This window comes from Manacus vitellinus, unplaced genomic scaffold, assembly GCF_001715985.3.
Source record: "Manacus vitellinus isolate BGI_N305 unplaced genomic scaffold, ASM171598v3 scaffold_95_pilon, whole genome shotgun sequence".
Taxonomy (NCBI): Eukaryota; Metazoa; Chordata; class Aves; order Passeriformes; family Pipridae; genus Manacus; species Manacus vitellinus.
Window position 1 is genome coordinate 954,736 of NW_021940896.1, and position 23,343 is coordinate 978,078.

At 42.6% G+C, this 23,343-nt stretch overlaps 1 long non-coding RNA gene across 1 annotated transcript; it reads left to right on the plus strand.

Moving 5' to 3' along the window:
• The first annotated feature begins 4,024 nt into the window (after window positions 1–4,024).
• LOC115308034 lies at window positions 4,025–8,778 on the plus strand. The gene is made up of 3 exons (XR_003916387.1): window positions 4,025–4,115; window positions 6,920–7,001; window positions 8,626–8,778. It is a non-coding gene; the product is annotated as an uncharacterized LOC115308034 (long non-coding RNA).
• Window positions 8,779–23,343: the final 14,565 nt, after the last annotated feature.

Consider the following 23,343-nt stretch of genomic DNA (forward strand, 5'->3'; position numbering starts at 1 on the left):
ATCACACAATACTGGTCTGTCACTGATCTGAGAGTCTGAAATGCCTGAATGATAAGTTGAGCTGGTGCTTTCTTGGATAAAAGGTCAGGTTTGGAGGGAACATCCCTTAAGAGGAGGATTTTTTAAATAAATATTTGTTGTTTGAAGCTGGTGGGGCATCTCTGAGATTGGAATTGTCTCACCAGGGACACATTAACAGGCAGAGAGTGGCACAAGTAGCCAAGTGCAAGTGGAGTTTCCCTCATACCTGTACAATTAATTTATGGATAACTAGTGAGGCTTCAAAAAACAGCCAAATTCCCACACACCAGTGAGCCCAGCAGCTTCTCTCTATTCTCCCTGTGCAATCCCCATCCTGAGGGAAGCCCTTCCCATCATCTTTCTCCTTTGCCATTTTCATCTTCCAAACGATCTGCATTGCTTTCTCTCCTCATTTCTTTCTTTTGGTTCTCTTTTTCCTCCTGCTCCTCCAGTGGCACTGCTTGGCAGGCACACCCAGTTTTCCTTCTCCTGGAGCATCTTCTGGAAGGCCACTCACGTGAAGTCTCCCAAATGCTTGCAGAGGATTCCGAGATCCCTGGGCAGAGCCAGCCCCTTGTATCTCTTAGGTCTGTTCTTCAAGGTAGATTAATTGTTGAAGTGATGCACCAGTTGCATGTATATTATACAGTCATTTTATCACTTATGTAGACTCCTGTGAAAGGAGCATCCTCCCCATTCCTCAAAATATTCAAATCCTACCTTTTCTGACTAACACAGGGGGCACCAAGCTGAACAAACTAGTTATACATGCATGGGAAGTAGCAAGCTGAAAGTAATTGTGTATTCAGTTTTAATGGAGCTGAATCTCCTGCTGAGATTTCAATATCTGACAGCATTGCTTTCATTGCCCCAAATGCCCAACCTTTCTCTAATGTTTGACCTTGGGTATGATTATATTTCTGGATGTATCTCAAATGATGCAAAATCATTTGCCTATATCAGTCATCTCTCGCTGACAGTCCTGTTCCAGCTCATGGCAGAAGAGAACAAGTCTGGTGGCATTAACAATAGCTGAAATGAGCTTTGATAGATGTTTCTACCCTTTCAATAAATACATAAAGCATCTCTATAATGTCATTTTGTTAACTGATAAACAACAAAAGGATGAAGGCATTCACTTTTAACTACATTGCATGCCATTATTTTCTCATTGCCTCACTTAGGGTACAGAAGGAACGTGACCCGCAGAGCAGAGGGACAGGCCTGCAGCTTTCAGGGCTGGTTATTTATATGCTTTGATATCCTGAGGCCCACTTGCTAAATGAGGGCTGTGCAGGTGTGTGACAGGCTCTACCACAGCGTTTTTGCCCCAAGATGTTGACCCACAAACCTGGGTCTGTTCTTGATGAGTGCTCAACATGATTTCACGTAACCCACAGCACCAGCTTTGCACCTCTCTGTGCCTGAAGCTGAAGTGCAGCGGCAGCTCCTCACAAAAATCCAGTTCTTGGTTCTTATCTCTTGGGTTTTTCCTCTCTCTGGTCTAACCTTGTCCCATTATTGGCCTTGTAGTTCTTGCTCTAAGAAGCTCTTACTCTGTGCTGGGCTGGCAGAGGTGGGTACAAGGAGCAGCCTGTTGAAGGCAGTTACAGATGTGCACAGTGGTTTGGAGATGATACAGCACTAAATTACTGCAGTCAGGAAAAGCTGCATTCCCATTCCCTGCATCCCCACAGTGAACTATGCACTGGGAAGGAACTGGGAGGTGGCAGAGCTAGAAGTTGGTGGCTGTGAGGAAGAGGAGCTTCCAGACAAACGGGGACAAAGGGCCTGTTTTTCAAGAGTGACTCCACCAGGGCTCTGTGTGATTAATGTTCCTGTGCTGGTAACAAGAACGTTTCCCTAAGGAGGGAAAACTTGATAGGAGCCTCTTTTTTCAGGTCTATGTAAGCTGGGCACATTATTTTAATAGTACACCATTAAGGTATTTATCTTAATTTAAAAAAATAATATTTCCCTTGTTGTTTGCAATTGCCCACTAGAAATGAAATCCCTTTCCTGGCTGGGTATCCCTTGCAATCCTGAGCTGGTTGTTATTGCAGGTTGCCTCGGGAATACCGAGTTACTGAGACCCAGACTTTCTTCAGAAATACTGAGGGGAGTTTAACAGCATTTGAAAACACAGATAAAGAAATACATGGACCATGCAAACAAAAGTAAGTGGGATAAAAAGGGATGTGTTTACTAGAGTGGTGCATGGAAAAGAAAGGTCCACAAAGAAGCCCCTTGGTCTGACTACGAGACTTGTTAGGGATGCAGAGCACTGCCCAAGCTCACTGGAGTCTGAAATCCCCAGGGCAGGTTTGGGTTTCTTGCTGTGGACTGCAGAAGGTGATTTAATAATTCATTTGAAACTTTGCAAAACTTTCTGTTGACTTAATTTGCTCTCTCTTCGAGCAGATTTTTGGTCTTGCTCAGAGATTTTAACCCAGTGTTGAGGAACTACAAATAGATGGAGATCTAAAACCCTCGACTAAAGAGCTTCACACGTGTCTGAGCTGAACACGGACAATCTGACAATTGGTTTGTCTGAATTTGGGAAGAAAAGAGGGCCCAGGAAGGCTTACAGGTGATAAATTTGCACAGGCCTGGCTTAAAGCAGCCTCTCTACTTCCCAAGAACAAGGGCAAAGAGAAAATAAGGTAAAGAGAGGCACTGATGTGTGGAAGAGGGTAGAGACTTTTTTGGGGGTTTAATAGTGAAATAGGATTTATTAATCAGAATAAAAAAGACTTCCATGAAGAATTCATTAATTTATGCATTTTACACAAATGCAAGATACTGCCTTCAACACCTTTCTGCTTCTACTGCTAATAAGCCTTCCTGGTAAATTTATATTTACTTCTCACCAATGTTTCAATGCTTCATTAGTGATTGTTGCCTTGTTTTTTTATGTCAACAGTCTCTCCTTCTGAGTGGCTTTTATTGTGGCACATATTCCAAATAATTTGTGGAAAATATGCCATTTCCAAAGAGATCAAAATGCATATTGGCCACTTTATTCTGGTGCCTTCCTCTGTGGTGGCACCTTGTCTTTTAAGATAACATATTAAAACCATGCAACTACTAATCATTAAGGTACTACAAACACCCACATGCTGCTTTAAACACATTTTATGTGATTTTTCTCAATTTTATTCTCCCCAGGATGTGAACTTGGTTTCCAGTAGGCAACCAAGGTTCCTCAAATTTCTGCCAAACAGGTCAAGAAATAAATCCATTCATAGCTCCATCTGGGAAATGGACTTTAAAGCAGAAAGAAGTCTTTCCCAAAGATAAGAGGCTTTTGTTTTAGGGAGGGAAGATCTGTCTATAGGTCATAAAAACATTAACACATTCTAAGTGAGCATCCCAAAATGAAACACATGGTGATTTTTTCATTGCAGGCACGCGGGGTTGTTGTGAAAAATGGATGTTCCAACTCAGAAAGTCAGAACAACGCGTACAAGTGGCCCAAATTGGTTTTGATTAACAAGGTTTTCTGCCTGGAAGTCACTTTATCTTCATCCCATTAGCTCCACTCCACAAAACAAATGAATCCAATGCATTAGGCTGAAACACATTCTTGCAGGGGGAATGCAAAGAAAAATCCCCTCTCAAGAGCCACACAACCATTTTATGTTTATAATGTGGATTTTCAGCTCAGTATTCCCCTTGGAGTTTATGCAGAGAGAATGCAGAGTTTTCTGCCTCCTTCCATTGTCAGCTCTTGTGTTGCTCGTGCCTGTTATTCCCAGCTGTGGATCATGGAACCTTGGGATGGATTGGCCGGTGTGATGTAACATTGGCCATGGACATACCCGTTCCATGGAGGTTTTGTAGCTCTCATCCTTTTAAAAAATATGTTTCCTGGGTTCTGTTTTTTGGTAGAGGTCACATTTTTGTCCTGGGACCAACAGGTGAAAAACTATTGTGTAAAAAGCTTTGTGCCACGAGGGCCCTGTTCTACCTCATGTGCCAACCAAAGCACAGAATTCACTTCCACATCTCAGTCTGCTTTTCCTCCTCTTCATTTCTCCACGAGGAAGTTTAGTTTTCCTCAATCATTTCAAGCTGTGTGCTTAGGAAGTCAGGTAAAATGTAGTTCACACAAAAACATGAATTTTGGTGCTTGTTCCGTGACTGTTCAGAGGTTATTCTAAATATTCAATTTCCACATTGATAATTGTTTTGTCTTCACGACTGTTCCAAATAATCTCTTTCCCAGACTATTAATGGATAGCTGAAATGTGTTTTTGCTTCAAGGCATCTCTTCTTCTCATTCCACTCTATCCTCAGTATCTCTACCACAGAAAATATATTTAGTTTCAAAGTTATCTTGGGAACTATTAGTAAGTGCAGTCAAATTCATTTGGTGTCTGCATAAGTAAATATGAATATCTAGACAGAGGCTATGATTGTGTACCCTAAATAAGATCTATTTTTCATTATTTAAGCCCCAAAGATGACTGAATTTTCATATTTTATTTTTTGTTTCTCTAAGCAATGTAATACATGACTTTGTTTTATTCTCAGGAACAATTATCACTAAAAAGTAGCAGTTAGAGAGGGCTCTTCCAAATTCTGCTAAGCAAGAGGGTGATATCAGCAATTATAATTATTATCAGCAATAGAAAAAAATATATGTTTAACCAAAGACCAGTGTCTTCACTGGAAAACCAATGGCAGTGCCAGTGCTGCTTCTGGTTATACCCCAGTATAATATCCAAGCCCAAGAGCCAAGAGAATAAATTTCCACATAATATCTTATTTTATTATGTTATATTATTATATATTTCCACACAATTCATTATCTTATTACTTAAAAATTGCCCGTGAAAACATTCATGGGAACACGACTAAAATATTCACAATAGAAAATACATAAAACCAAAATGTTATTCAAATAAAATAATATATACAATCACAACAGACTGTTCAGCTCCAGCAGACACACTGGATTGTCTGCTTTTTTTTCCAACTGGATAGTTTATTTAATTAACCGAGATGCAGCGAATTTGAAATTGTATATTAGAATGCCAAAATTAGATGGTTAGGAAAAAAAAAAGGATATGGTTTAAGTTCTTATTCACTGCTAGGAAAAGTTTTATTGCAGAATTAAAAATTGCAGTTGGCACTTTTTTAACATTCATTTTGTCCACGAAAAGTGTTTTCCCTGACTGCGGAATAATTGACTGTGGAATTCCTTGACCTGCTGGAATAATTTTTTTGAATCTTTCTAAAATTCAAATGAACACACTTGCAAAAAATTATTTTTGCTCCCGTGCAACTTTTCACAACAATACTGAAGATTTTTTTTTGTGTGTGTCATTTTTTGTCATCTGGAAACACACTGAGTACTTAACAACAAGAAATCTAAATGTGCTTTTTGTACATTCAGTCTTTTACAGTTTAAACAGAACAGGCATGTACAAAGTCCCTTTTTTTATAGATAATTTGATGCAAACTTTATTTTTCAGCTTCTACCAGGAATTGTACTTTGCTGCATTACACCTCTTGATCCCACTTATCTGCATAATTCAAATGCAACCCTGAAAGATATAAACAGAGTGACAGTTCTTAAACATATTTTCTGATAATCAGCACAAACTATTACTTGAACCTATTCAATAACATCACCCTGACAGACGGGATTCAATGACCCTCAATAACAAACAGATACAATCTCATTGTGAAAAACTCTCTGCTGACATGATTGTTGCTGAGCTCTGCCTGGGCTTGACTGCAATATGGCACACGTTGGCTCCAGGAGATGATGATGCTCGGGGACACTGAGATAATGCAGCACCCAAATTGGGCAGCCCAAGTTTCTGTCACGAAAAAAAAAATAAATCCCCAAATAGTAAAAAAGATGCGCGAGTACAACCAGGAGACAAATAAATTGTCGAGCATGGTGGTTTCTTAGCAAGGATGTAGCTGTTAGTTTGTGGAAATTTCTTTGCTGGGGCAGATTCTTTGGTGGCTCTTGGGCGGCTCAGTTTGGTGTCCAGTTCTGTCAGGAGAGTGGACCATGGTAGAGGTGATTGGCACCCAAAATCTCTGCAAGTGGCTCTCAGGGAGAGTTCTCCTTCCAAAGGATCTGGCAAACCAAGCTGATTCCTGAACCATGACAGTGGCGTGTTGTCCATATGGATATTTAGTGGCCAAAAATCCAAAGTGACTTGAGAATATCAGATTCCCTGAGCTGTTGGGGCAACATGTGTTGATCACAAGATGATAACAGTTCCTGGCCAGGAGGGTTAATGTTCCCACCTTCTGCCCTTCCTCTCTTGGTCTGAGCTCTGAATTTCAGAGAATGTGGAACATTGTGAAATTATTGGGTGTTTGGTGGGGCAAAACTACTGGAAGGGAGAATAACACAAATGATGTTTAACACTCCTGTTGCATCATTGTCAGTCTTTGGTGATGCTGATGATTATTGGCCAGATTTGACCCAGACTGTGCCCTTGGTGTCCTGGAGGTTTGGGGGTAGAGATGTGATCCTTTTGTGTGTGTTTCTCCTCCAAAGAAAAACACACCTAAACAACGAAAATAGAATAAAATGCAATTTTTTTTGTATCTTTGGGAAAGGTATTTTTATTTACAGTGAGAAACTTCCCAATGTCTTCAATCAGATTGAATGAGGTAAAATAACCATTTAAAAAGTGCCCAGAAGGACAATGCTCTTGTACTTGGAGAGCAATAAAGATTTTTGTCCAAGATCCAATGCTTCTTAACATTGATATTCCCAGTGCATTCAGATGTCGAGGGGTTTGGGTTTGTTTGCCCACATCATGCAGCAGAGCCCAGGATTGTATAAAACTTCATTATTACAAGCAGGTTAGAAACACAGAGCTTGTTTATGAATAAATAATTCTGAATCTATTCTGCAAGGTAGGAAGGACACCCAGGACATTCAACATCTCTGAGGATGCCGTGAGCAGGAAGTGGATGTGGCAGGAAAACAGATTTATGGTCAGGTAAATATAGGAAGAAAATGACATGCACAATAAATGGCATTACTGGGGTTTACATCCAAGGCAAAGCCAGAGCCATTGAGGGCATCCACAGGTTAAAATTCAGCACGGATAGAGAAGTGCAATATCTTGAGTTATTTCCATTACTGGTGAGATAAAAATCAATATCCAAATACTTCCTTACTGGCAAAAAGCCACTGAAAATACTAATCTGCTGTATAATATAAAATCCAGTGTCATTAATTTGAGAGAGGATACAAAACTACGTTCTGCCTTCAAAGAGCTGCTTCTGTTGTTTCCTGAAACGCGGTTTCCACAAAAATATTTCATGGAGAGATGAATCCATTGGCTGTTTGCTTTGCTGGCCTGGAAGGGGCCGCTCTGTCTGTCGTGGTCCCCCATCAATCCAGGGGCCCCGGGGGGGATGCTTGGATCTCGTTATCAGGGAGGGATTGCCGGGAAAAGGATGTTAAATCCATAAATGCCGCGGTCTAGAACCACCTGCCCTGGGTGATGTGTGAATAACCCAATTAATACAAGTTTTCTGGAGTTGGTGCAGGCACGTGGGATGGTGGGAAAGCCCTGCCCACCCTCTCTGCTCTCACAGAAATAGTCTCTCTTACCTCTGAAGTTTCCCCCTCTCCTGCAGCAGAGCCAGGGGTCAGGCACACAAAGGTGCTGTCCCCTGATTGCAGCAAACACCGCCATGTGTTGTATGTTTGATGAATTAAAAGGATGCTGCCAACTTAATTACACTGTAACCCTTCAATAAAGGAAGGGCAGAGCTGATTAACTAGTGAATAATTGGGGGCTGATTGATGGCTTTCTCCCTCACTGCTAAAGGCTGTATATATAATTATTTTGCCTGTGGGCCTAATTTTGCCACTGTTAGCTTCCACTTTTGTCATCAGCTGTAATTTATGGATGGGGCCTGAAGCCTTAAAAAAGGCTGGAAAATGAAATAGCCCCAAATCCCCAGATATGTCACCTGGAAATGGCCAGCAGGCAGCCTTTAACGTCAACATTTGCAGCCATTTAGCAGCATTAACACCTCGTGCTTAGCTGGAAAATAATATTATCATTTGTCAACAACTATCATAATATAGATTTTTTTCCTGACACGTAATAAAGTTGCATCACTCACACCAATGATTTAATATATGTTTAAAATGCAAGATCAATTTGTTGCAACTGAATAGCAAATTCTTCTAGTAATGCACCAAAAGAAAATGAGAGCTGGAGGAGGAAGACCCACATCCCCTCATTGCATTGGAGGGTTGGTTACAGAATTAGTATCTAAGTCTCTAACAAACTCCCAAAATCACAGAAACTCAGATGATTTGCGAAACTTATTTTTAAAAAACGTTAAAAGATTTTTTTTTTTCCTTGAACTTTGAAAGATGCAGTAGCAGCTTCAAAGAAAACATAGTTAATAAAGCACCGAACTTCTCTCCACTGTAGTTAAAAAATGTTGTGGGACAATTTTCTGTCCCAGACAGACAGTTTTCTGTGACTGTCAGTCAGCAGAGCTGCACATGAGCCCGTGGAGCTCTGCAGGTTTGCATGGGATGGAGATCTGGCCCTTTGTATTTTAAATTGAAATAAGATTTCTTACTTTTTTTTTTAGCGAGACAAACCCTGATCATTAATGCCACAAAGTAACAGCAGAAGCCAACGTGTTCTGAAGGATTGAATTGCTTCAGTGGCAAAGAGGAGAGACACCCCCCCAAAATTCAGCCTGGTTGGGGAAAACAGAAGATGCTGATTAGAGCTGCTCCAGTGACTGCCTGGTTTATATTCCACAAAGATTTATTTCAATAAAGTAATAACAACTTAGATTCACTTTTCTTTTTTTTTTTTCCTTAATTCCATTTTTTTTTCCTAACCCATATTTAAACGTCGTGGAGAGGAGGCTTCTAATTTCTGAAGCCAAGATATACAAATCCTCTGTCTCAAATTTCCTTTGTTGTTTTGTCCTCGTGGAGCCCTCCCTTGCCTGTGAATCACAGAAAGATTTGAAGAACCTTTCAGTCAAAGCTCAGTTTTGTGCCAGTGGGCACTGGCCAGGAAAAAAAAAAAAAAAGAAAAAAAAAAAAGATTGATATTTGCCCTCTCTTCTTATCTGCACTTGATTTATAAGTCAGTGCGAGTATGCAAGAGAAATAAAGGCAAAGACCTTGATGCCTCCCTGTGGAGAATATGCACCATTTGGATTGAAGGCATGAAAGAGGAGAAATTAATGGTAAGCTGTTCATCTGTCACTACTGCCAGGCTGATGGTTTTGCAGAGAAGGAGAGGACTGGATGACATGCCCTCCAGTCAAGGGCATGACTGCCCGCTGTTCTCATATTATAAACACAGTGCTTTGGGTTTCCGAGGGATTTAAATTTAAATTATACTGTACTTTGGATAGGCAAATCTTTACACAAGTTTATTTTCTTGAAGTATTAACATGCAGGATTTCGCTGGCTTTATGTGGAAGAAAAATAAAAATTAAGTCCCTCTATTTGATAAAAATGTGTAGCAGACTCTTAAAATGTCTCCGTGTTTTTAAAGCAGTGTGTTAGAGTGTAATGAGATTTAAATTTATATATGCATTGAAGATTTAGGCACGGGCATAAATAGATAAGCTTTAGTTATTCTACTTTCTGGCACACAGGGAAAGATTAAAAAGTTCAAAATAGGAGTTGGATATTTTTTTTCCTATTAAAATGATATAATGCCAAGGGCTGCTATCGATGACAACATTAGGGACACATCTGGAGGGGAAAAAAAACTGACACAAAACTTTCATGTTGTGCTAAAAGACACAAAAAAATGTACTTATTGCTAAATGGCTCCTTGTCAGGGCTGAGCATTTGTGCTTTTCTTGCTGCTTTTGGAATGTTTTGGTTTGCTCAGCTCCTCAAGATGCTCCTGCGACTCCGACGTGTGTCACAAACGAGATCGGGGTTAATTGGAGCGATTTTGGGGGCCTGGCACGGTTTGGGTGAGTGCACATTCCCTGAGAACTGGTTTGCACTGCATCCAGGTTCAGAGTTCAGATTTGGTGATGTTACTGCCACCCACACCAGCTATTTAAAACCCTCTTTGCTGAGCTCCAGCAGTGGGCTGGGAATTCCTGTTTGCCTTTAAGAAAAAAGGAAAAGTTGAGTTGCTTGTCCACTGGTTTCAAGTTACTTTGGGTTTTATAAACCAGAAGCCAAAATAAGAGACTCTCCCACTTACTTCTGTTAAAATCTCTGAATTTGGAGCTAAGTTTATTATTTTCTGGGGCTTGAACCATGATTCCTGAAATCCTGGTTTATGCAGCAGATTCCAGTGATAATAATTGTGCTCAAGTAAAGTGACGTTTGCTCTTCCTACAGAAAAATCAATGACTTGCATGTCAATTCTGAAAGATCCGTGAATCCTCCACACACCTGGTAAAGGTAAACCAGTCAGAGAAGAGGAGATGGAGTTTGCTCAGGTATGAGATGGTGCTCCAGAATCTTCAGGAAGGATGGGACATCCTTCCTTCCAGCATGACTGGAATCTCTCAAAGCCATGCAAACCTCAAGGGGCTCAGCAAGGCCAAGTGCAAAGTGCTGCCCCTGGGTCAGGGCAATCCCAAACACAAACCCAGGCTGGGTGGAGAAGGAATTGGAGGTGTTGGTGGGTGAGAGGCTGGAGATGCCCCAGCTCAGAACCACCCCCGTGCCCTGGGCTCATCCCCAGCGTGGGCAGCAGGGCGGGGGGGATTCTGCCCCTCTGCCCCCTTGGGTGAGACCCCACCGGCAGAGCTGCCTCCAGCCCCAGGGAACAACAGCAAAAGGACGTGGAGCTGCTGGAGGGAGTCCAGAGGAGGCCCCGGAGCTGCTCCAAGGGCTGGAGCCCCTCTGCTCTGGAGCCAGGCTGGGAGAGCTGGGGGGGTCACCTGGAGAAGAGAAGGCTCCAGGGAGACCTGAGAGCCCTTTGCAGGGCCTAAAGGGGCTCCAGGAGAGCTGGAGAGGGACTTGGGACAAGAGATGGAGGAATAGGACACAGGGAATGGCTTCCCAGTGCCAGAGGGCAGGGATAGATGGGATATTGTGAAAAAAAATCCTTCCCTGTGGGGGTGATGAGGCCCTGGCACAGGTTGCCCCGGGAAGCTGTGGCTGCCCCATCCCTGGAAGTGTTCTAGACCAGGCTGGATGGGGCTTGGAGCAACCTGGGATAGTGGATGAGGCTGTAATGTCCCTTCCAAGCCAAAGCATTCCAGGATTCTATGCTCTTTTTAACCTTTTCTCTCTCCCCACACTGTTGCCAGAGGTCTAACCCTGCCTCTCACTGCAGGGCTGTGGCACAGAGGCTTTGCTTTCCTGGGCTCCTTGTCCTCTGAGCCGATTCACCTCCTGCCTGAGGGCTTTGCTTCCTTGGGCACCTTAATCAACCTTCTCCATCACCAGGATAACCCTCAGCAGGGTGATTTCCAGCCCTGAGTGAGGAGGAGCCAGGTGTTCACAGTCCTGTGAAAATTAGTTGACCAAAGATATCCTGCAGTCACCAGGGCTGAGAACAATCCACCCTCATGAATTTACAGCTGCTCTTATCTCCCTGCTGCTGAAGCATCTCCTCTGCAGCAGTGACAGGCTCCGTGCTTTCACTCCCTGCTTGAATCTGCCTGGAGTTTTGGCAGACTTCAAATGTTGCAGGGTATATTTTCTGTGCCAGCTGTGAGTTAAGTTAAGCAATTTTTTTAGAAGCTTTTGCTAAAATGAGTCAGATTTTTTTTTTCCTTTTTCCCCTCTATTAAGAGATTGTGGGAAAACGTATTCTTTCACAGTCTTCAAAATTATCCTAATTTTCTTGAGCAACTCCAGTTCCTCCAGGCTCCAGAGCAGGTAGTTCGTTACTTTGACGGGTTGTGGGGATTTTTTTTTTTTTAATTTTTTTTTTTTTTGTTCTTGTCAAAAAAATCCTCCTGTGCCCCAGTTTATCTGCATGTTAAAAATCTGTTTGCACTTGCTGAGTCCATCTGCACTGAGGCTGAGCCGTCTCCTGGCAGCTCCACACCACCAGAGTGTGGCAGTTCCACACCCAGACGGAGCAGATCCGGGTCCCTCCGAGGGGGTGAGGAAGGGGCACCACCCCCTCTGCTCTCAGGTCACCCCTTGCTGCTTCAGGGACAGCTCAGAACCCACTGAACTGAGCGTGATTTTTCCCCTGCCCTGAATATTTGGGCGAATTACGTGTTTTCCGTGGCGATAGGGGACGTACAAAAAGCTGTTTGCTGTCACAAAGCACGTGGTGGGCTCGGGCACAGGAGGTGGCAGGACAAGTCTGGAGGTCCCAGTTTTGCTGATGAAGTGAAGGGAGGTCCTGTGGTCCTGCAGGCTGAACGTTTTTCAGCTTTGACTTGTTGGTTGGTTGGGAAATGGGACGTGACAGAGAGTGAAAGAATACAAAGGGTGTGAAGTTAAGGACTGAAAAGCAGGAAAATGCTAATGCAGTCATACATAGATATATTTATATGACTTTTGTTATTTGCTGTGCACTAAAATGTGTTCTGGGGTTGTTCAGTCTGGACAAAAGGAGGCTCAGGGGGGACTTTATCGCTCTCTACAAATATCTGACAGGAGGGGGGAGCCAGGGGAAGGTCAGGCTCTGCTCCCAGGGAACAAGGAACAGGATGAGAGGAAACGGCCTCAAGTTGTACCAGAGGAGGTTCAGTTTGGATATTAGGAAAAATTTCTTCATGGAAAGGGTTGTAAAACCTTGGAAGAGGCTGCCCAGGGCAGTGGTGGAGTCCCCATCCCTGGAAGTGTTCAAAAAGCTTGTGGATGTGGCACTTGAGGACATGGTATAGTGGTGAACATGGGGATGATTGGTGGTTGGATTGGTGATCCTAAAGGTCTTTTCCAACCTTAATGATTCCAGCTGTGGCTGTCCCATCCCCAGAAGTGTCCAAGGCCGGGTTGGATGGGGCTTGGAGCAACCTGGTCAAGTGGAAGGTGTCCTTCCCCATGGCAGGGGGGTAGAATGGGATGGGCTTTAAGTCCCTTCCAACCCAAACCATCCTGTGATCCCACAATTTACGGTGTGTTCACCAACTGCAGACAGCAACAAAACAAAAATCCTGCTTTATTTCCATGCACAGTCATTCCCAGGCACTTACAAGCCTGGGTTTCTCTGGGAAAAAAAAACAAAAGAAAAGCTGTCTATGAGCAAGTAATTAACAACCCCATCATGGTAAAGACAGGCAAGGGCCAAATTAAAGTTGCAGAGGGACCTTTAGTTCCAGCATTTCCCAGCTATTGAGCACTGCAGTGTGTGGTATTAGGAGCCTTTTAGCCCAGTTTTGTAGATAAGGAGGTACCAACATGAACTGAGATGCTGCATACGAAGGCACCAGGGCAGGGAAAGCACAGGAAAAGAGGGAAACTGTGAGAGGTGTTGTTGTACCACGGTGGGAAGCTGGTTCTGTTCCATATTAATTGGGAGGTGGGTCCAAAGTGGAGCAGCCCAGCCAGCATGTGGACCAAACTCAGGCTGGTTTAAGGGTGGCTTGCCAGCATCCTTAAAAGCCGGTGTTTTCGGATTTTTCCACTATTTTTTAACTTCTTATTTTTAGTTCTCTCTTTACCACCGAATTCTCGACGTTATCTTTGAAAAAAACCCCAACCCTATCAACATTAATGGAATATCAATACCAAAAAAAAAAGTAAAAAGTGACTTCATTTCCTGTTCAGCTTCAGAGCAAAATCCTGAAGTTTCTGTGCCTGGGGTGGCCTAGTTATGAAAATATTTTGGAATTTTTGGGGAACAGTTTTTGTTCCTCTGGAATGAAAAATACATTTCACTGGAAATAACTTTTTTTTTTCTTTCTGTGAGGAGGGATGAGTTTAGTAAGAAAGCTTTAAACCAAGTTGAATATTTTGTTGAAAATTGTCAGAAAATTCCTCTAAAAAAACCCACCGAAGTTCTCTCTCAGCTTCTTAAACAGGGGAATACTCTCATATATAACTAATAATGAAAAGACACTTCTTATCCTTGCAGGAGACCCTCTATTGCCATCATTGCCTCGTTGTGTAGCAGAACTCAGGGAGTTGCTGCTATTTTGTGTGGCCACAAAACCACCCAAAACTCACTGTGAGATGTAACTATAAGTCTAAATTACAGCAAAATTATACCCAAAATTTCAGTTCTGGATTTGAAAATATATGGGGCCACTAATACTTTCTGTAAATATTTTAATGTGTCTGGACTACATTTGTTCAGCTGCTCATTTTAGTTTTTTTGGTTTGGGTTTTTTTGGTTTTTTTGGGTTTTTTACTGGGCACTTGATTAAAACTTCGGAAATAAATGCAATTTTTATTTTTATTTCATCTCTGAAATATGATTATAAATGACCTTTGATAAAAAGTTAACAGAGAATATGTCAGGAAGCAGCTCAGAAGGGAAAGATTAAAAGCAGGCAGTCTAGAGAGGTGTTTAATTTCAATTTTCTTTGTGGTCTAAGAAATCTGGAGATTTTAAAGCCATCGTGCCATAGTTACTTTTATCAGTGGGGCTCTTTTGTTTTGTTCTGCCACCTAATTCTTTTGATGACAATGAGTCGCCAGTTTTCCAATGACTGATTTCGATTTGCATGTTATTGTCAGCCTTTTCTATTTTATCATATCTCCACTTTGGTTTTTATGCAGATCCTCACATCAGAAGGCAAGGGCAGCCCGAGCTAAACAGCTGGCTGGATTTGCATGAAAATGGGCTGCCCTTTTTCATTTGTTTGTTCTTGGGAAATTACAGTAGGTGAGTATCTGCCTCAAATTTCCCAAACAAATAAAGATAAAACTTCACAGATATTAAACTGTGGAGCATTAAACTGTATCATTTTACATATAAAAAGAAAAGGATTAAATAGAATTAGGCTGTTGAGCTGACTGAGGAGAAACAATGTGAGTGACAGCCTGAAAACTAAAGATACAAAAGAACTGGGGTGTCTTCAAGAGATTTTTCTCTCCAAATATTTTCCTTTCCCATGTTTAAAGGATAAACACCAATAGAAATATTTCCCTTATGAATTCAAGATATTTTTGCTAGGGAAGAGAAAACCATAATCTGTCCTAAACCATTATATATTTGATAGCATTCATGGATTTTTATGTATATATTTTCTCTACAGAGCACTTGCAGAAGCCCCTTAGCAGTGGATATTCTTCACAACCTGGTCTGTAAACCAGCCAGGGTCTAAATGTTAGCAGGGACAGGTGATATTTAGGAGCCCACGTTGTTCCCAAGAGGCCGAAGGTGTAGGGTGAGCTAAGATCCTTTATTAGAGTGGCCAACAGAGCTGGAAAAATTGAACCAGCTTTGGGGCACAGAGAACTTGAGAGCTGACAGGTCCAAGCTTTATAGATTCCAACAGGAAGGTATCAGAAGAACACCTGGCACGACTCGGAGTTGTCAACAGCCCCATAAATTATTTAGGGTGTGAGCCCCTGGGTGCTGGGAGCACATCCAGCTCCTTCCACCGGGCTACTCCAGCTTGGAGAAGTCAGAACCACTCCCTGCAAACCTCAGACCATCACAGAAAGAAGAGTGTGACTGTAATTCACTTTAAATAAAGGTTTGGAAAGAGAGGGCATCCAGCTGTAATATGGGATTTAATTATTTTATGGGTAAGACTCTCCCGTGTCCATCTTAGGTAGGAGCTTGGATTCAAAGTGATGCTCTGCACTTCCTAGAGTTAAACATCTGGGGCAAGGAGCTGTCAGCTCTGATTTTCCCAGAAAAGTGGTAACTGTTAGTACTGCATGAGATAATAAGAGTTGATCCTTTCCTCTGCTAAAGTGGGAACTGGGTATGTAGAGTCAAAGCCGTGCAGTGCTGGGAGAGGATTGTTTAGGGAGTAGCACAAACCAAGTAGCAGCCAGGAGCCCAGGCAAAAAATTGCAGGGTAAAACATATTCTCACCTCCATTTATTGATTTATTTATTTTATTATTCTGATTCCTTCCATAATCTTTCTTAAGTACACACAGGAAAGTCTGGAGAACACTTTAAATCCGTTTTCTTCTAAATGCAGAAAATCACACTGAACTTTCATGATGATTATACATTAAAACTTACTAGTGGAAAGTATTCCAAATAATTCCTAGAGCTTGGTGACATGTCCAGGCTTTGCTTTGGTGGTGGTGGTGTGCAGCCTCACCAGCAGCAGCAGGAGACAACCAGTCCCAGGTGAGTGCAGAAGGTCCTAATCCACCTCCTGGGAAGCTGAAATGATTGTTTTGGGAATGCTGGGGCTCAGCAGGTGATAAAATTGTAAATAGTTAAAAGGAGATCTAGTCCTGCAAGACTAAGGATGTTCAGCAGGGTGTTCCCTCAGATGGGCAGGAGCCTTCCTGGAAGGCAACAGGCTGCTGGGAACCTGGAATTTGGGACAACTGAGGGCATGGCCAGTTTTGGGAAGCTGTGTGTGATGGGCATTGTGCCTGGAACACTGGGCATGGCTTACATGTCCTTCTGTTGTTTTCAGCTATTTAAAAAACTAACAAATATATTTTTTTTTTTAGGAATTCCACATAGAGAATTGCTCCTGCTTTGCTCATCTCCCAGCAGAGATACAAGGTTGAGTTTCCAATGGGCTCAGCAGGAATATCTCTACAATTCAAGTCTCTGTCTGAAGGTAAGAAAATAGTGTGGGTTTGTTCTAAGCATCAGGGTCCAGCAGTGGAGAAAGGATGTTCTTGGATAAAATGGATAATTTTGCTGGAGTGTGTCAAGGGAAGGGAACAGAGTTTTGGAAGGGGCTGGAGCACCAGGAGAGGCTGAGGGAGCTGGGGGGGCTCAGCCTGGAGAAAAGGAGGCTCAGGGGGGACCTTCTGGCTCTGCAACTCCCTGACAGGAGGGGGCAACTGGGGGGGTCGAGTTCTGCTCCCAGAGAACAAGGGACAGGAGGAGAGGAAACGGCCTCAAACTGTGCCAGTGGAGGGTCAGGTTGGACATCAGGAGGAATTTCTTCCTGGAAAGGGTTGTCCAGCCCTGGCAAAGACTGCCCAGGGCAGTGGTGTTGTGCTCAGGGCTGTAGTTTAGTGGTGTATCTGCAGTTTTGGGTTCATGGTTGCATTCAATGATCCAAGAGGGCTTTTCCAACCTTTGTGATTCTGTGGATTAACACTCGACATGTTTTTTGAGCAAAGAATATCAGGGGTAAGTGTTTGCTGTCACTGCACTTCCCAAGAGCTCCAAGGAGTGTCACACACCATGTGCATCTACGGTTCCATGTCTAGAGCTCCTCAAAATTCCTGCAAAACTCCTTCAGAAAGCACCATTACAAATCCCTGCCTGTCACAGTCACTGAACCTGCAGAAATTTGCTGTACAAAAGCCAGAGGCTCTGCAAAAACCTCTTCCCCTTCAGTATTTCCAGAGTTGTCATGGCAGTACAAATAATTTCTGGCTTATTATTTATCTCCCATGCATTTGATTTTGTTTTGTTTTATCTCTGGACTTTTCCCCTAAATTACTTTTATGTTACAATACCTAAAAATAATGCAGGAAACAAGACATTTTGGCTTTGGGAGCTGACCTGGAAATGGATTGGTGGAGGAAGTGGAGTGTTTGACTTGCTTTTCTTTTAATGAAAAGGAACAAACTGTCTCAGATTTGGCTGAGTTGAGCACTTGGATTTTTTTTTGTTGTTTGGTTTTAATCTGGGCTCATATGAGATTTCCTTAGGTGCTTGGATCTGGTTGAATGAACTCTTCCTGCTATTGCTGTTTTAATCAAACTGGGCTGGCCTGGCCACACGAAAATCAGCAGCACTGGGAGAAAGAGACAGTGCTTCGAGGGCCAGCTCTTGTTATCAAGCTGTGCTTTTTCTTTGGACCTCTTGAGTTTGGCAAACCCTTGGTGGATTTCTGTTCTGGCTCCAGTGTGATAAAAAGAAATTAGAGAAATGTGGGGGATGGGGTGTTAAGAGTTAAATCTTCATCTGATATCAAACAGCTGCTTGAACTACATGAATTTACCCCTGGGGAGGGTCAAGTTGGTCTACATTTTGCAGAAAATACTCTGATCCTGTTTGAAAAACACATTTTTACATTGGATTTGCAATGTAACTTCTTGCATAAATCCATGGCTATAATAACAGTGGGGTACCACTGCCATACTTATGAAAATCTGGTGTAATTTGGGAGATCAGCACTTTTTTCAGTGAAAAACAAGCTAAAACTCCTTGTCCTGCCACCAAAACATCTGTGGCAAGGCCTGTGCACCCCCAGCAGTGGCTGCTTTTGTTGCAGGAGGCAGGTGGAGCTCAGCTCAAGTCCCTGTTCCTGTAGGACAACCTCAATTCAAAGATATTTTGTCCTTTTTCTGATGTTTTATTGGTGCAACTAATTGTGTCCCGTGGCTCTGTTGACCTAAGGGTAGTGCCAGGACTTCTCTGAGCTCGACACCTTCAGATTATCCATCTTTTCCCCAAAAATCCCGTGGCTGTTTGGGCTGCTGCTGCAGGTGAACAATGTGGGTGGGAGGTTGCACTGCAGGTAAGAAAGGGAATATCTGAAATGCAGATGAATTTGGATTATTCTGGGGTGGAAAAAAGGCTATATTGGAGTTTGTTATGGTCTGATCACTTCCAATTTCCACCTGAATTATGGGCACACAAACAGAGCCTGCACAAGCCAGTTTTTCTCAGTTTTCCCCAAAATAATAGGAAAACAAGGATCTCCATAACCCTGGGCCTCTAAGCAGCTGGATTATTTTGTTTGTGAAAGAGTGTTTTGTTTTCCAAGCCTTTCACAATCCTGAAAGGACACTGGAAATGTTTCTTAAATTTCAATCAGGAAAAAACAAATGTGGCTCTTTCATGTCAATATTTTGTGTCTCCGCGGGTTTTGTGTTAAACTCCTGTACAGAGTGACTGTGTGTTATTGATAACGTGGGACTGGACTTGGTGGATTTTAATGTCTTTTTTCATGTTTATATGGAACATTTTTGAAGCAGCAATTAAAATAATTAAGGAGGGTGAAGAAATCTTTAGCATGCAACAAAGATTTCTGCAAAATGTTAATTTCTGTCAAATAAGTGAATATATGCACAGATGCCTCCTGACAGAGGCTGTGATTTCTGAGTGCTTTGCATGCCAAATAACTTGTTTACCCCCTCAATGTTTGCCAAGTTTACTGTCAATTTACAAATAATTTCCATTTTGCTGTTTATTCTGCTGCCTTTTGATGGATATGTCTTCCAGACTTTTATCTTGCATGTAGACAAACTAATTAATATTTTCCCTTCAGGCAAATATTTTTTTCTTAGATCTAAATGTGGGTTAGATTCTTCTTCGTTTCCATATGCTTTGTTCTGTCAATCATTTCTCTTCTATGTTACTAAAAATGTACCTTTGTGGATGTCATTTCTCATGTTTTACAGATTTATTTCACCTACATCTATATGGGAGTGTGTGTATGTGGAGAGACATATTTGTTATATATGTGTTCATGTATGTTTAAGGAGAAAAAGTGAAAATACCAACTCTGTGGTATGATTTGGGTTGTAAGGCTGAATGAAAAATGCATTTTTGTCTTGCCTGTTGCTGCCATTTCCCAGGCTTGACCTCACAGTTTGTGGTTCCTGCTGCCCATATGGCTCCTGCAACACCTAGTGAGTCTCTTCTGCAGTGTCAGCCCTGATTCCTGCACATCTCTTTTACCTAGTCCAGCCCTTTTAGCCACAGATAAAATATTTGGGATATCCCATTTCCACCCTTCTATTGCCAGCACAGCCCACAGTGGGCTGACCCTTCTGAGAGGAGCAGGATGATGCAAAAGTGGTTCTTAGGCCTGCAGGAGGGATCATGGAATCGATCACTGCATGGCTTGGGTTGGAAGGGACCTTTAAAGGGATCTTTAAAAGTCATCTGGTCCAACCCTTTGCCATGAGCAGGGACATCTTCAAACAGATCAAGTTGCTTCGAGTCCCGTCCAACCCGACCTTGAATGTTTCCAAGGGTGGGCATCCACCACTATGCCAATGTTTTACCATCTTCACCCAGACTGGTCTGGCCAAGCTTTGCCGACCTTATTCCCCAAAACTCCTCCTAATGCATCAGCCCCAGACACCCCTCCCACAACGCCCTTCGCCGACATCTACCCGCGTCTAAAGATCTCCCACAACCCAATACTGTCACATCCAAGGAACACGATTTCCACGTGGCCTCTGCAGGTTCCACAAAGCTTTCAGGGGGCTACTGGAAGACACAGCATGGGATTAGAGAAACTGTCATGGGAAGGCTGCCTGTTAGCCACGTTCTGCTGAGAAAAACCCAGGTGGTCACCGGGAGCGCAGATACCGCGAACAGATTCTCGCGACTTAACCAGTCACAAAAATATCTCTGCAAAAAAAAAAAAACCACTCCCAAGGCCTGTGTTTACAGAATGCCTGGTATTTCCTATATCTGGAAGTATTCTCGTGGTAGCTCCATATGTCGCAGCTAGTCTGACAAGCTCTCTTTTTGAACTGTTTGCAGGTTGCAGTCTGTCTGGAGGGCTGGGTGCTGATGCCTTCAGGTTTTTAGGCCCCGCATTATGGGCATGATTATCTTGTTCACTTTGCAGGCATCGAAAAACGGGAGCTGGGATTCAGTGGGATTTGAAGAAACTTCCTAATTATGCCAAGTGCAGAGCTGCCTGAGTGAAATCTCAGCCAGAAGCCCAGGTTTTTTATTACCGGCTCTGTTTTAAGTGTATCTCTGTAATTTTCTGTGTTTCTGCTTTTGTTTATATCATCGTAGTCAGCAGGACTGGGAGATTAAAAACTGAAATATATTATCTTTGCACATCCTCAAAACCTGTCGAGAAAGGAAGAGAAATTAAACAAGGACAAAAACTCGCAGTGAAGTGAAGCTGTTTCCTTTGAGCTGCCTTATTAACCAGTCAAGTACTTGACTGCCACTGTCAGCGAGATTTCTTTAGAGAAAGAGTGGCATTTTGAAAAATACAAATCCACCGCCTGCACAAGTTAATGAGGCCCTTCAGCAATGTTCATTGATAGTGTAAATTCATCATAATACAGTGCTGCAAACCATAAATGGGATCTGCATACAGGAAATCAGCCACTATTAGAAATTTGCCAGACATGGAAAGAAAAAGAAGCCATTGATAAGCAGAAAACTCAGCTCTGTGCTGAGGGTGTGCAGCACGTCAGCAGTGCCAGAGTGCCACGAGGAGAACTTAGTAAGGTGAATTGAGGTGGCTCATCAAGTGTATTTTGCTCCTCTTTTTTCGTGTTTTATGGGCTCTCAGCTGCCTCCCTCACGTTCACCAGTGAGATGAAGTTTGCTGTGTAAGGACTATCGGTGACATAAAGGCACAAATGTCTCCAAACAGAGCCCTTTTCTGGGCACCACAGATGTGCTTCTGCTTTTAATTGATTTTCACTTGCATTTGCAAGGAATAGCTTTGCAGACACCAAATTATCTGAAGGGCTGTCCAGGACACCAGGAATGGGCAGTAACAAAAATTGGCAACACCCCAGAAATAATAAACCCAAGGTGACTTCCTGATCTTTGAAATAATTATCGAGCGGTGCTATTTTGCTCTCCGTATCAATCAAGAAATCTCTCTACATGCAATACATTCATTATTCCTACCCTTGTTGGGTAGTGTCAGTTTAAAAATCTCTGGGACCATTAGGTCAATATTTTAGTGTGATTTGTCTGTTGGCTGGTTTCCACCATCCTGCTCAGGAAGTGAACAGAAAATGAATACCTCGCATCATGGTCATAAAACAGGAGGCTTCTTGAGGAGAAGAGGTGACCAAACTTCTTAAAAGCTTGAAGTCTGTCTCCCCTGATGTGCAGGATACCACCAAATTATGTGAATGAACTCTAAGAAATAAAGCAGACTGGCATGAAAAGGCTTTGAAACATCTGTATCTGTCTCCTGTGGTCTTGATTCCAAATATATGGAGATCTGAGATTAGATTACATGGGCTAATCACTGAGAAGTGTCTGGGAAAAAAGGGAATTGCTGCCCTCAGCTCCCCACTGTCCTGACTCCCCACTTTTTAGTGGATCTGCTTGTTGGGGACCAACTGAGGACAATCAACAGAGGAGATGGAGAGGATGCAAATTCTTCTTTCCCTCTTCCTACAATGTCTTTGGTTCCACATGTGAACACAAGGCCAAGGCCATGAACTCTGGTCTTCTCTCCCAGGGGATTTGCTTCCAGGTATCCGTTGGTTCTTCCCACAGGGTGTGGTTCAGAACTCTTTCCAAGGACACCACGAAGCACAAGTGCCCTTCCCTCGGTGTGCCCTGTGTGTGTCACCAGCTGCACCAGGCACTGGGCAGGGGAGCAGCAGCCTCAGCAAACATGTCATTCTTTTGTAAACAGCAATAATTATGTTGACTGGAAGGTAACTGAGCAGAAACTGCTTTCTCTTCCCTCTGCCTTTCAAACCCCTTCGGTGGCTCCTTTGTGCTGCTCCTGTTCCCTCTCCTGGAGGCCAATCCCTGCGAGCACTCTTTGTGAGCCCCTCCAGTGTCTTTTTTTGTGCCCCTTATATCTTTCCCATGTTGCAAAAGTATTTCAAAGCTCCTTGGTCTTCTCTGGCCTCCTGTATCCCTCCTCCCCTCTTCTCTGCTCCAGCTATTCCTCTTTTCTTTCCCCATCACCCCATCAGACTTTGGGCTGGCTTTGGTTGCCCCGCTCTTCTGAAACCAGTTTTTCCTTTCAGCTCCTGCCAAAGTCCATAGGATGATCTCCAAAGGGATCTCAGAGCTTGGCTTCTGAAGGGGTGGTTTTCAAACAGATCTGGAGTGGAGGCTGTTTCATGCACTGTGGGCTGGAAGAGATGAAACAGAGTGAGATGCTTTTGTTCCTTTTGCCCGCTACTCAAATCCCCAGCTGATAATTAGGAACAATGGATGAAAATGTGTTTGGGATATATCATAAGAAGAGATCTTATGGAAACATTAGGCAGCCTATTATTGTAAGGCTCTTGTAAATACTGTTTTGTAAGAAGAACCTATCTAAGATGATGTAAAACTTAATATTCCTATTAACAAGATGTACTATACTATTTCCAATTCATATCAGTGAAAATGCATTTTAAATTACAAAGTACTCGTATTTTATCTGAGCCAATGTTCTGATTCTTATGTCTCCTCTTTAATCCTATTCTCATTCAAAGTTTCACAATCCACATCTTTTTCCTATTTTCTATAATACTTTCTCTGTTTTCAAAATGTAATCAAAGCTTGTTAGCTTCTACCCAGCCATGTTTGGGTGAATGGGAATATTAATAATACCAGCTATTGATGTCTTTATGTTAAAATTTGATTTATTGAGCAAGTGGCACATAATCTGTGGGGAAAAT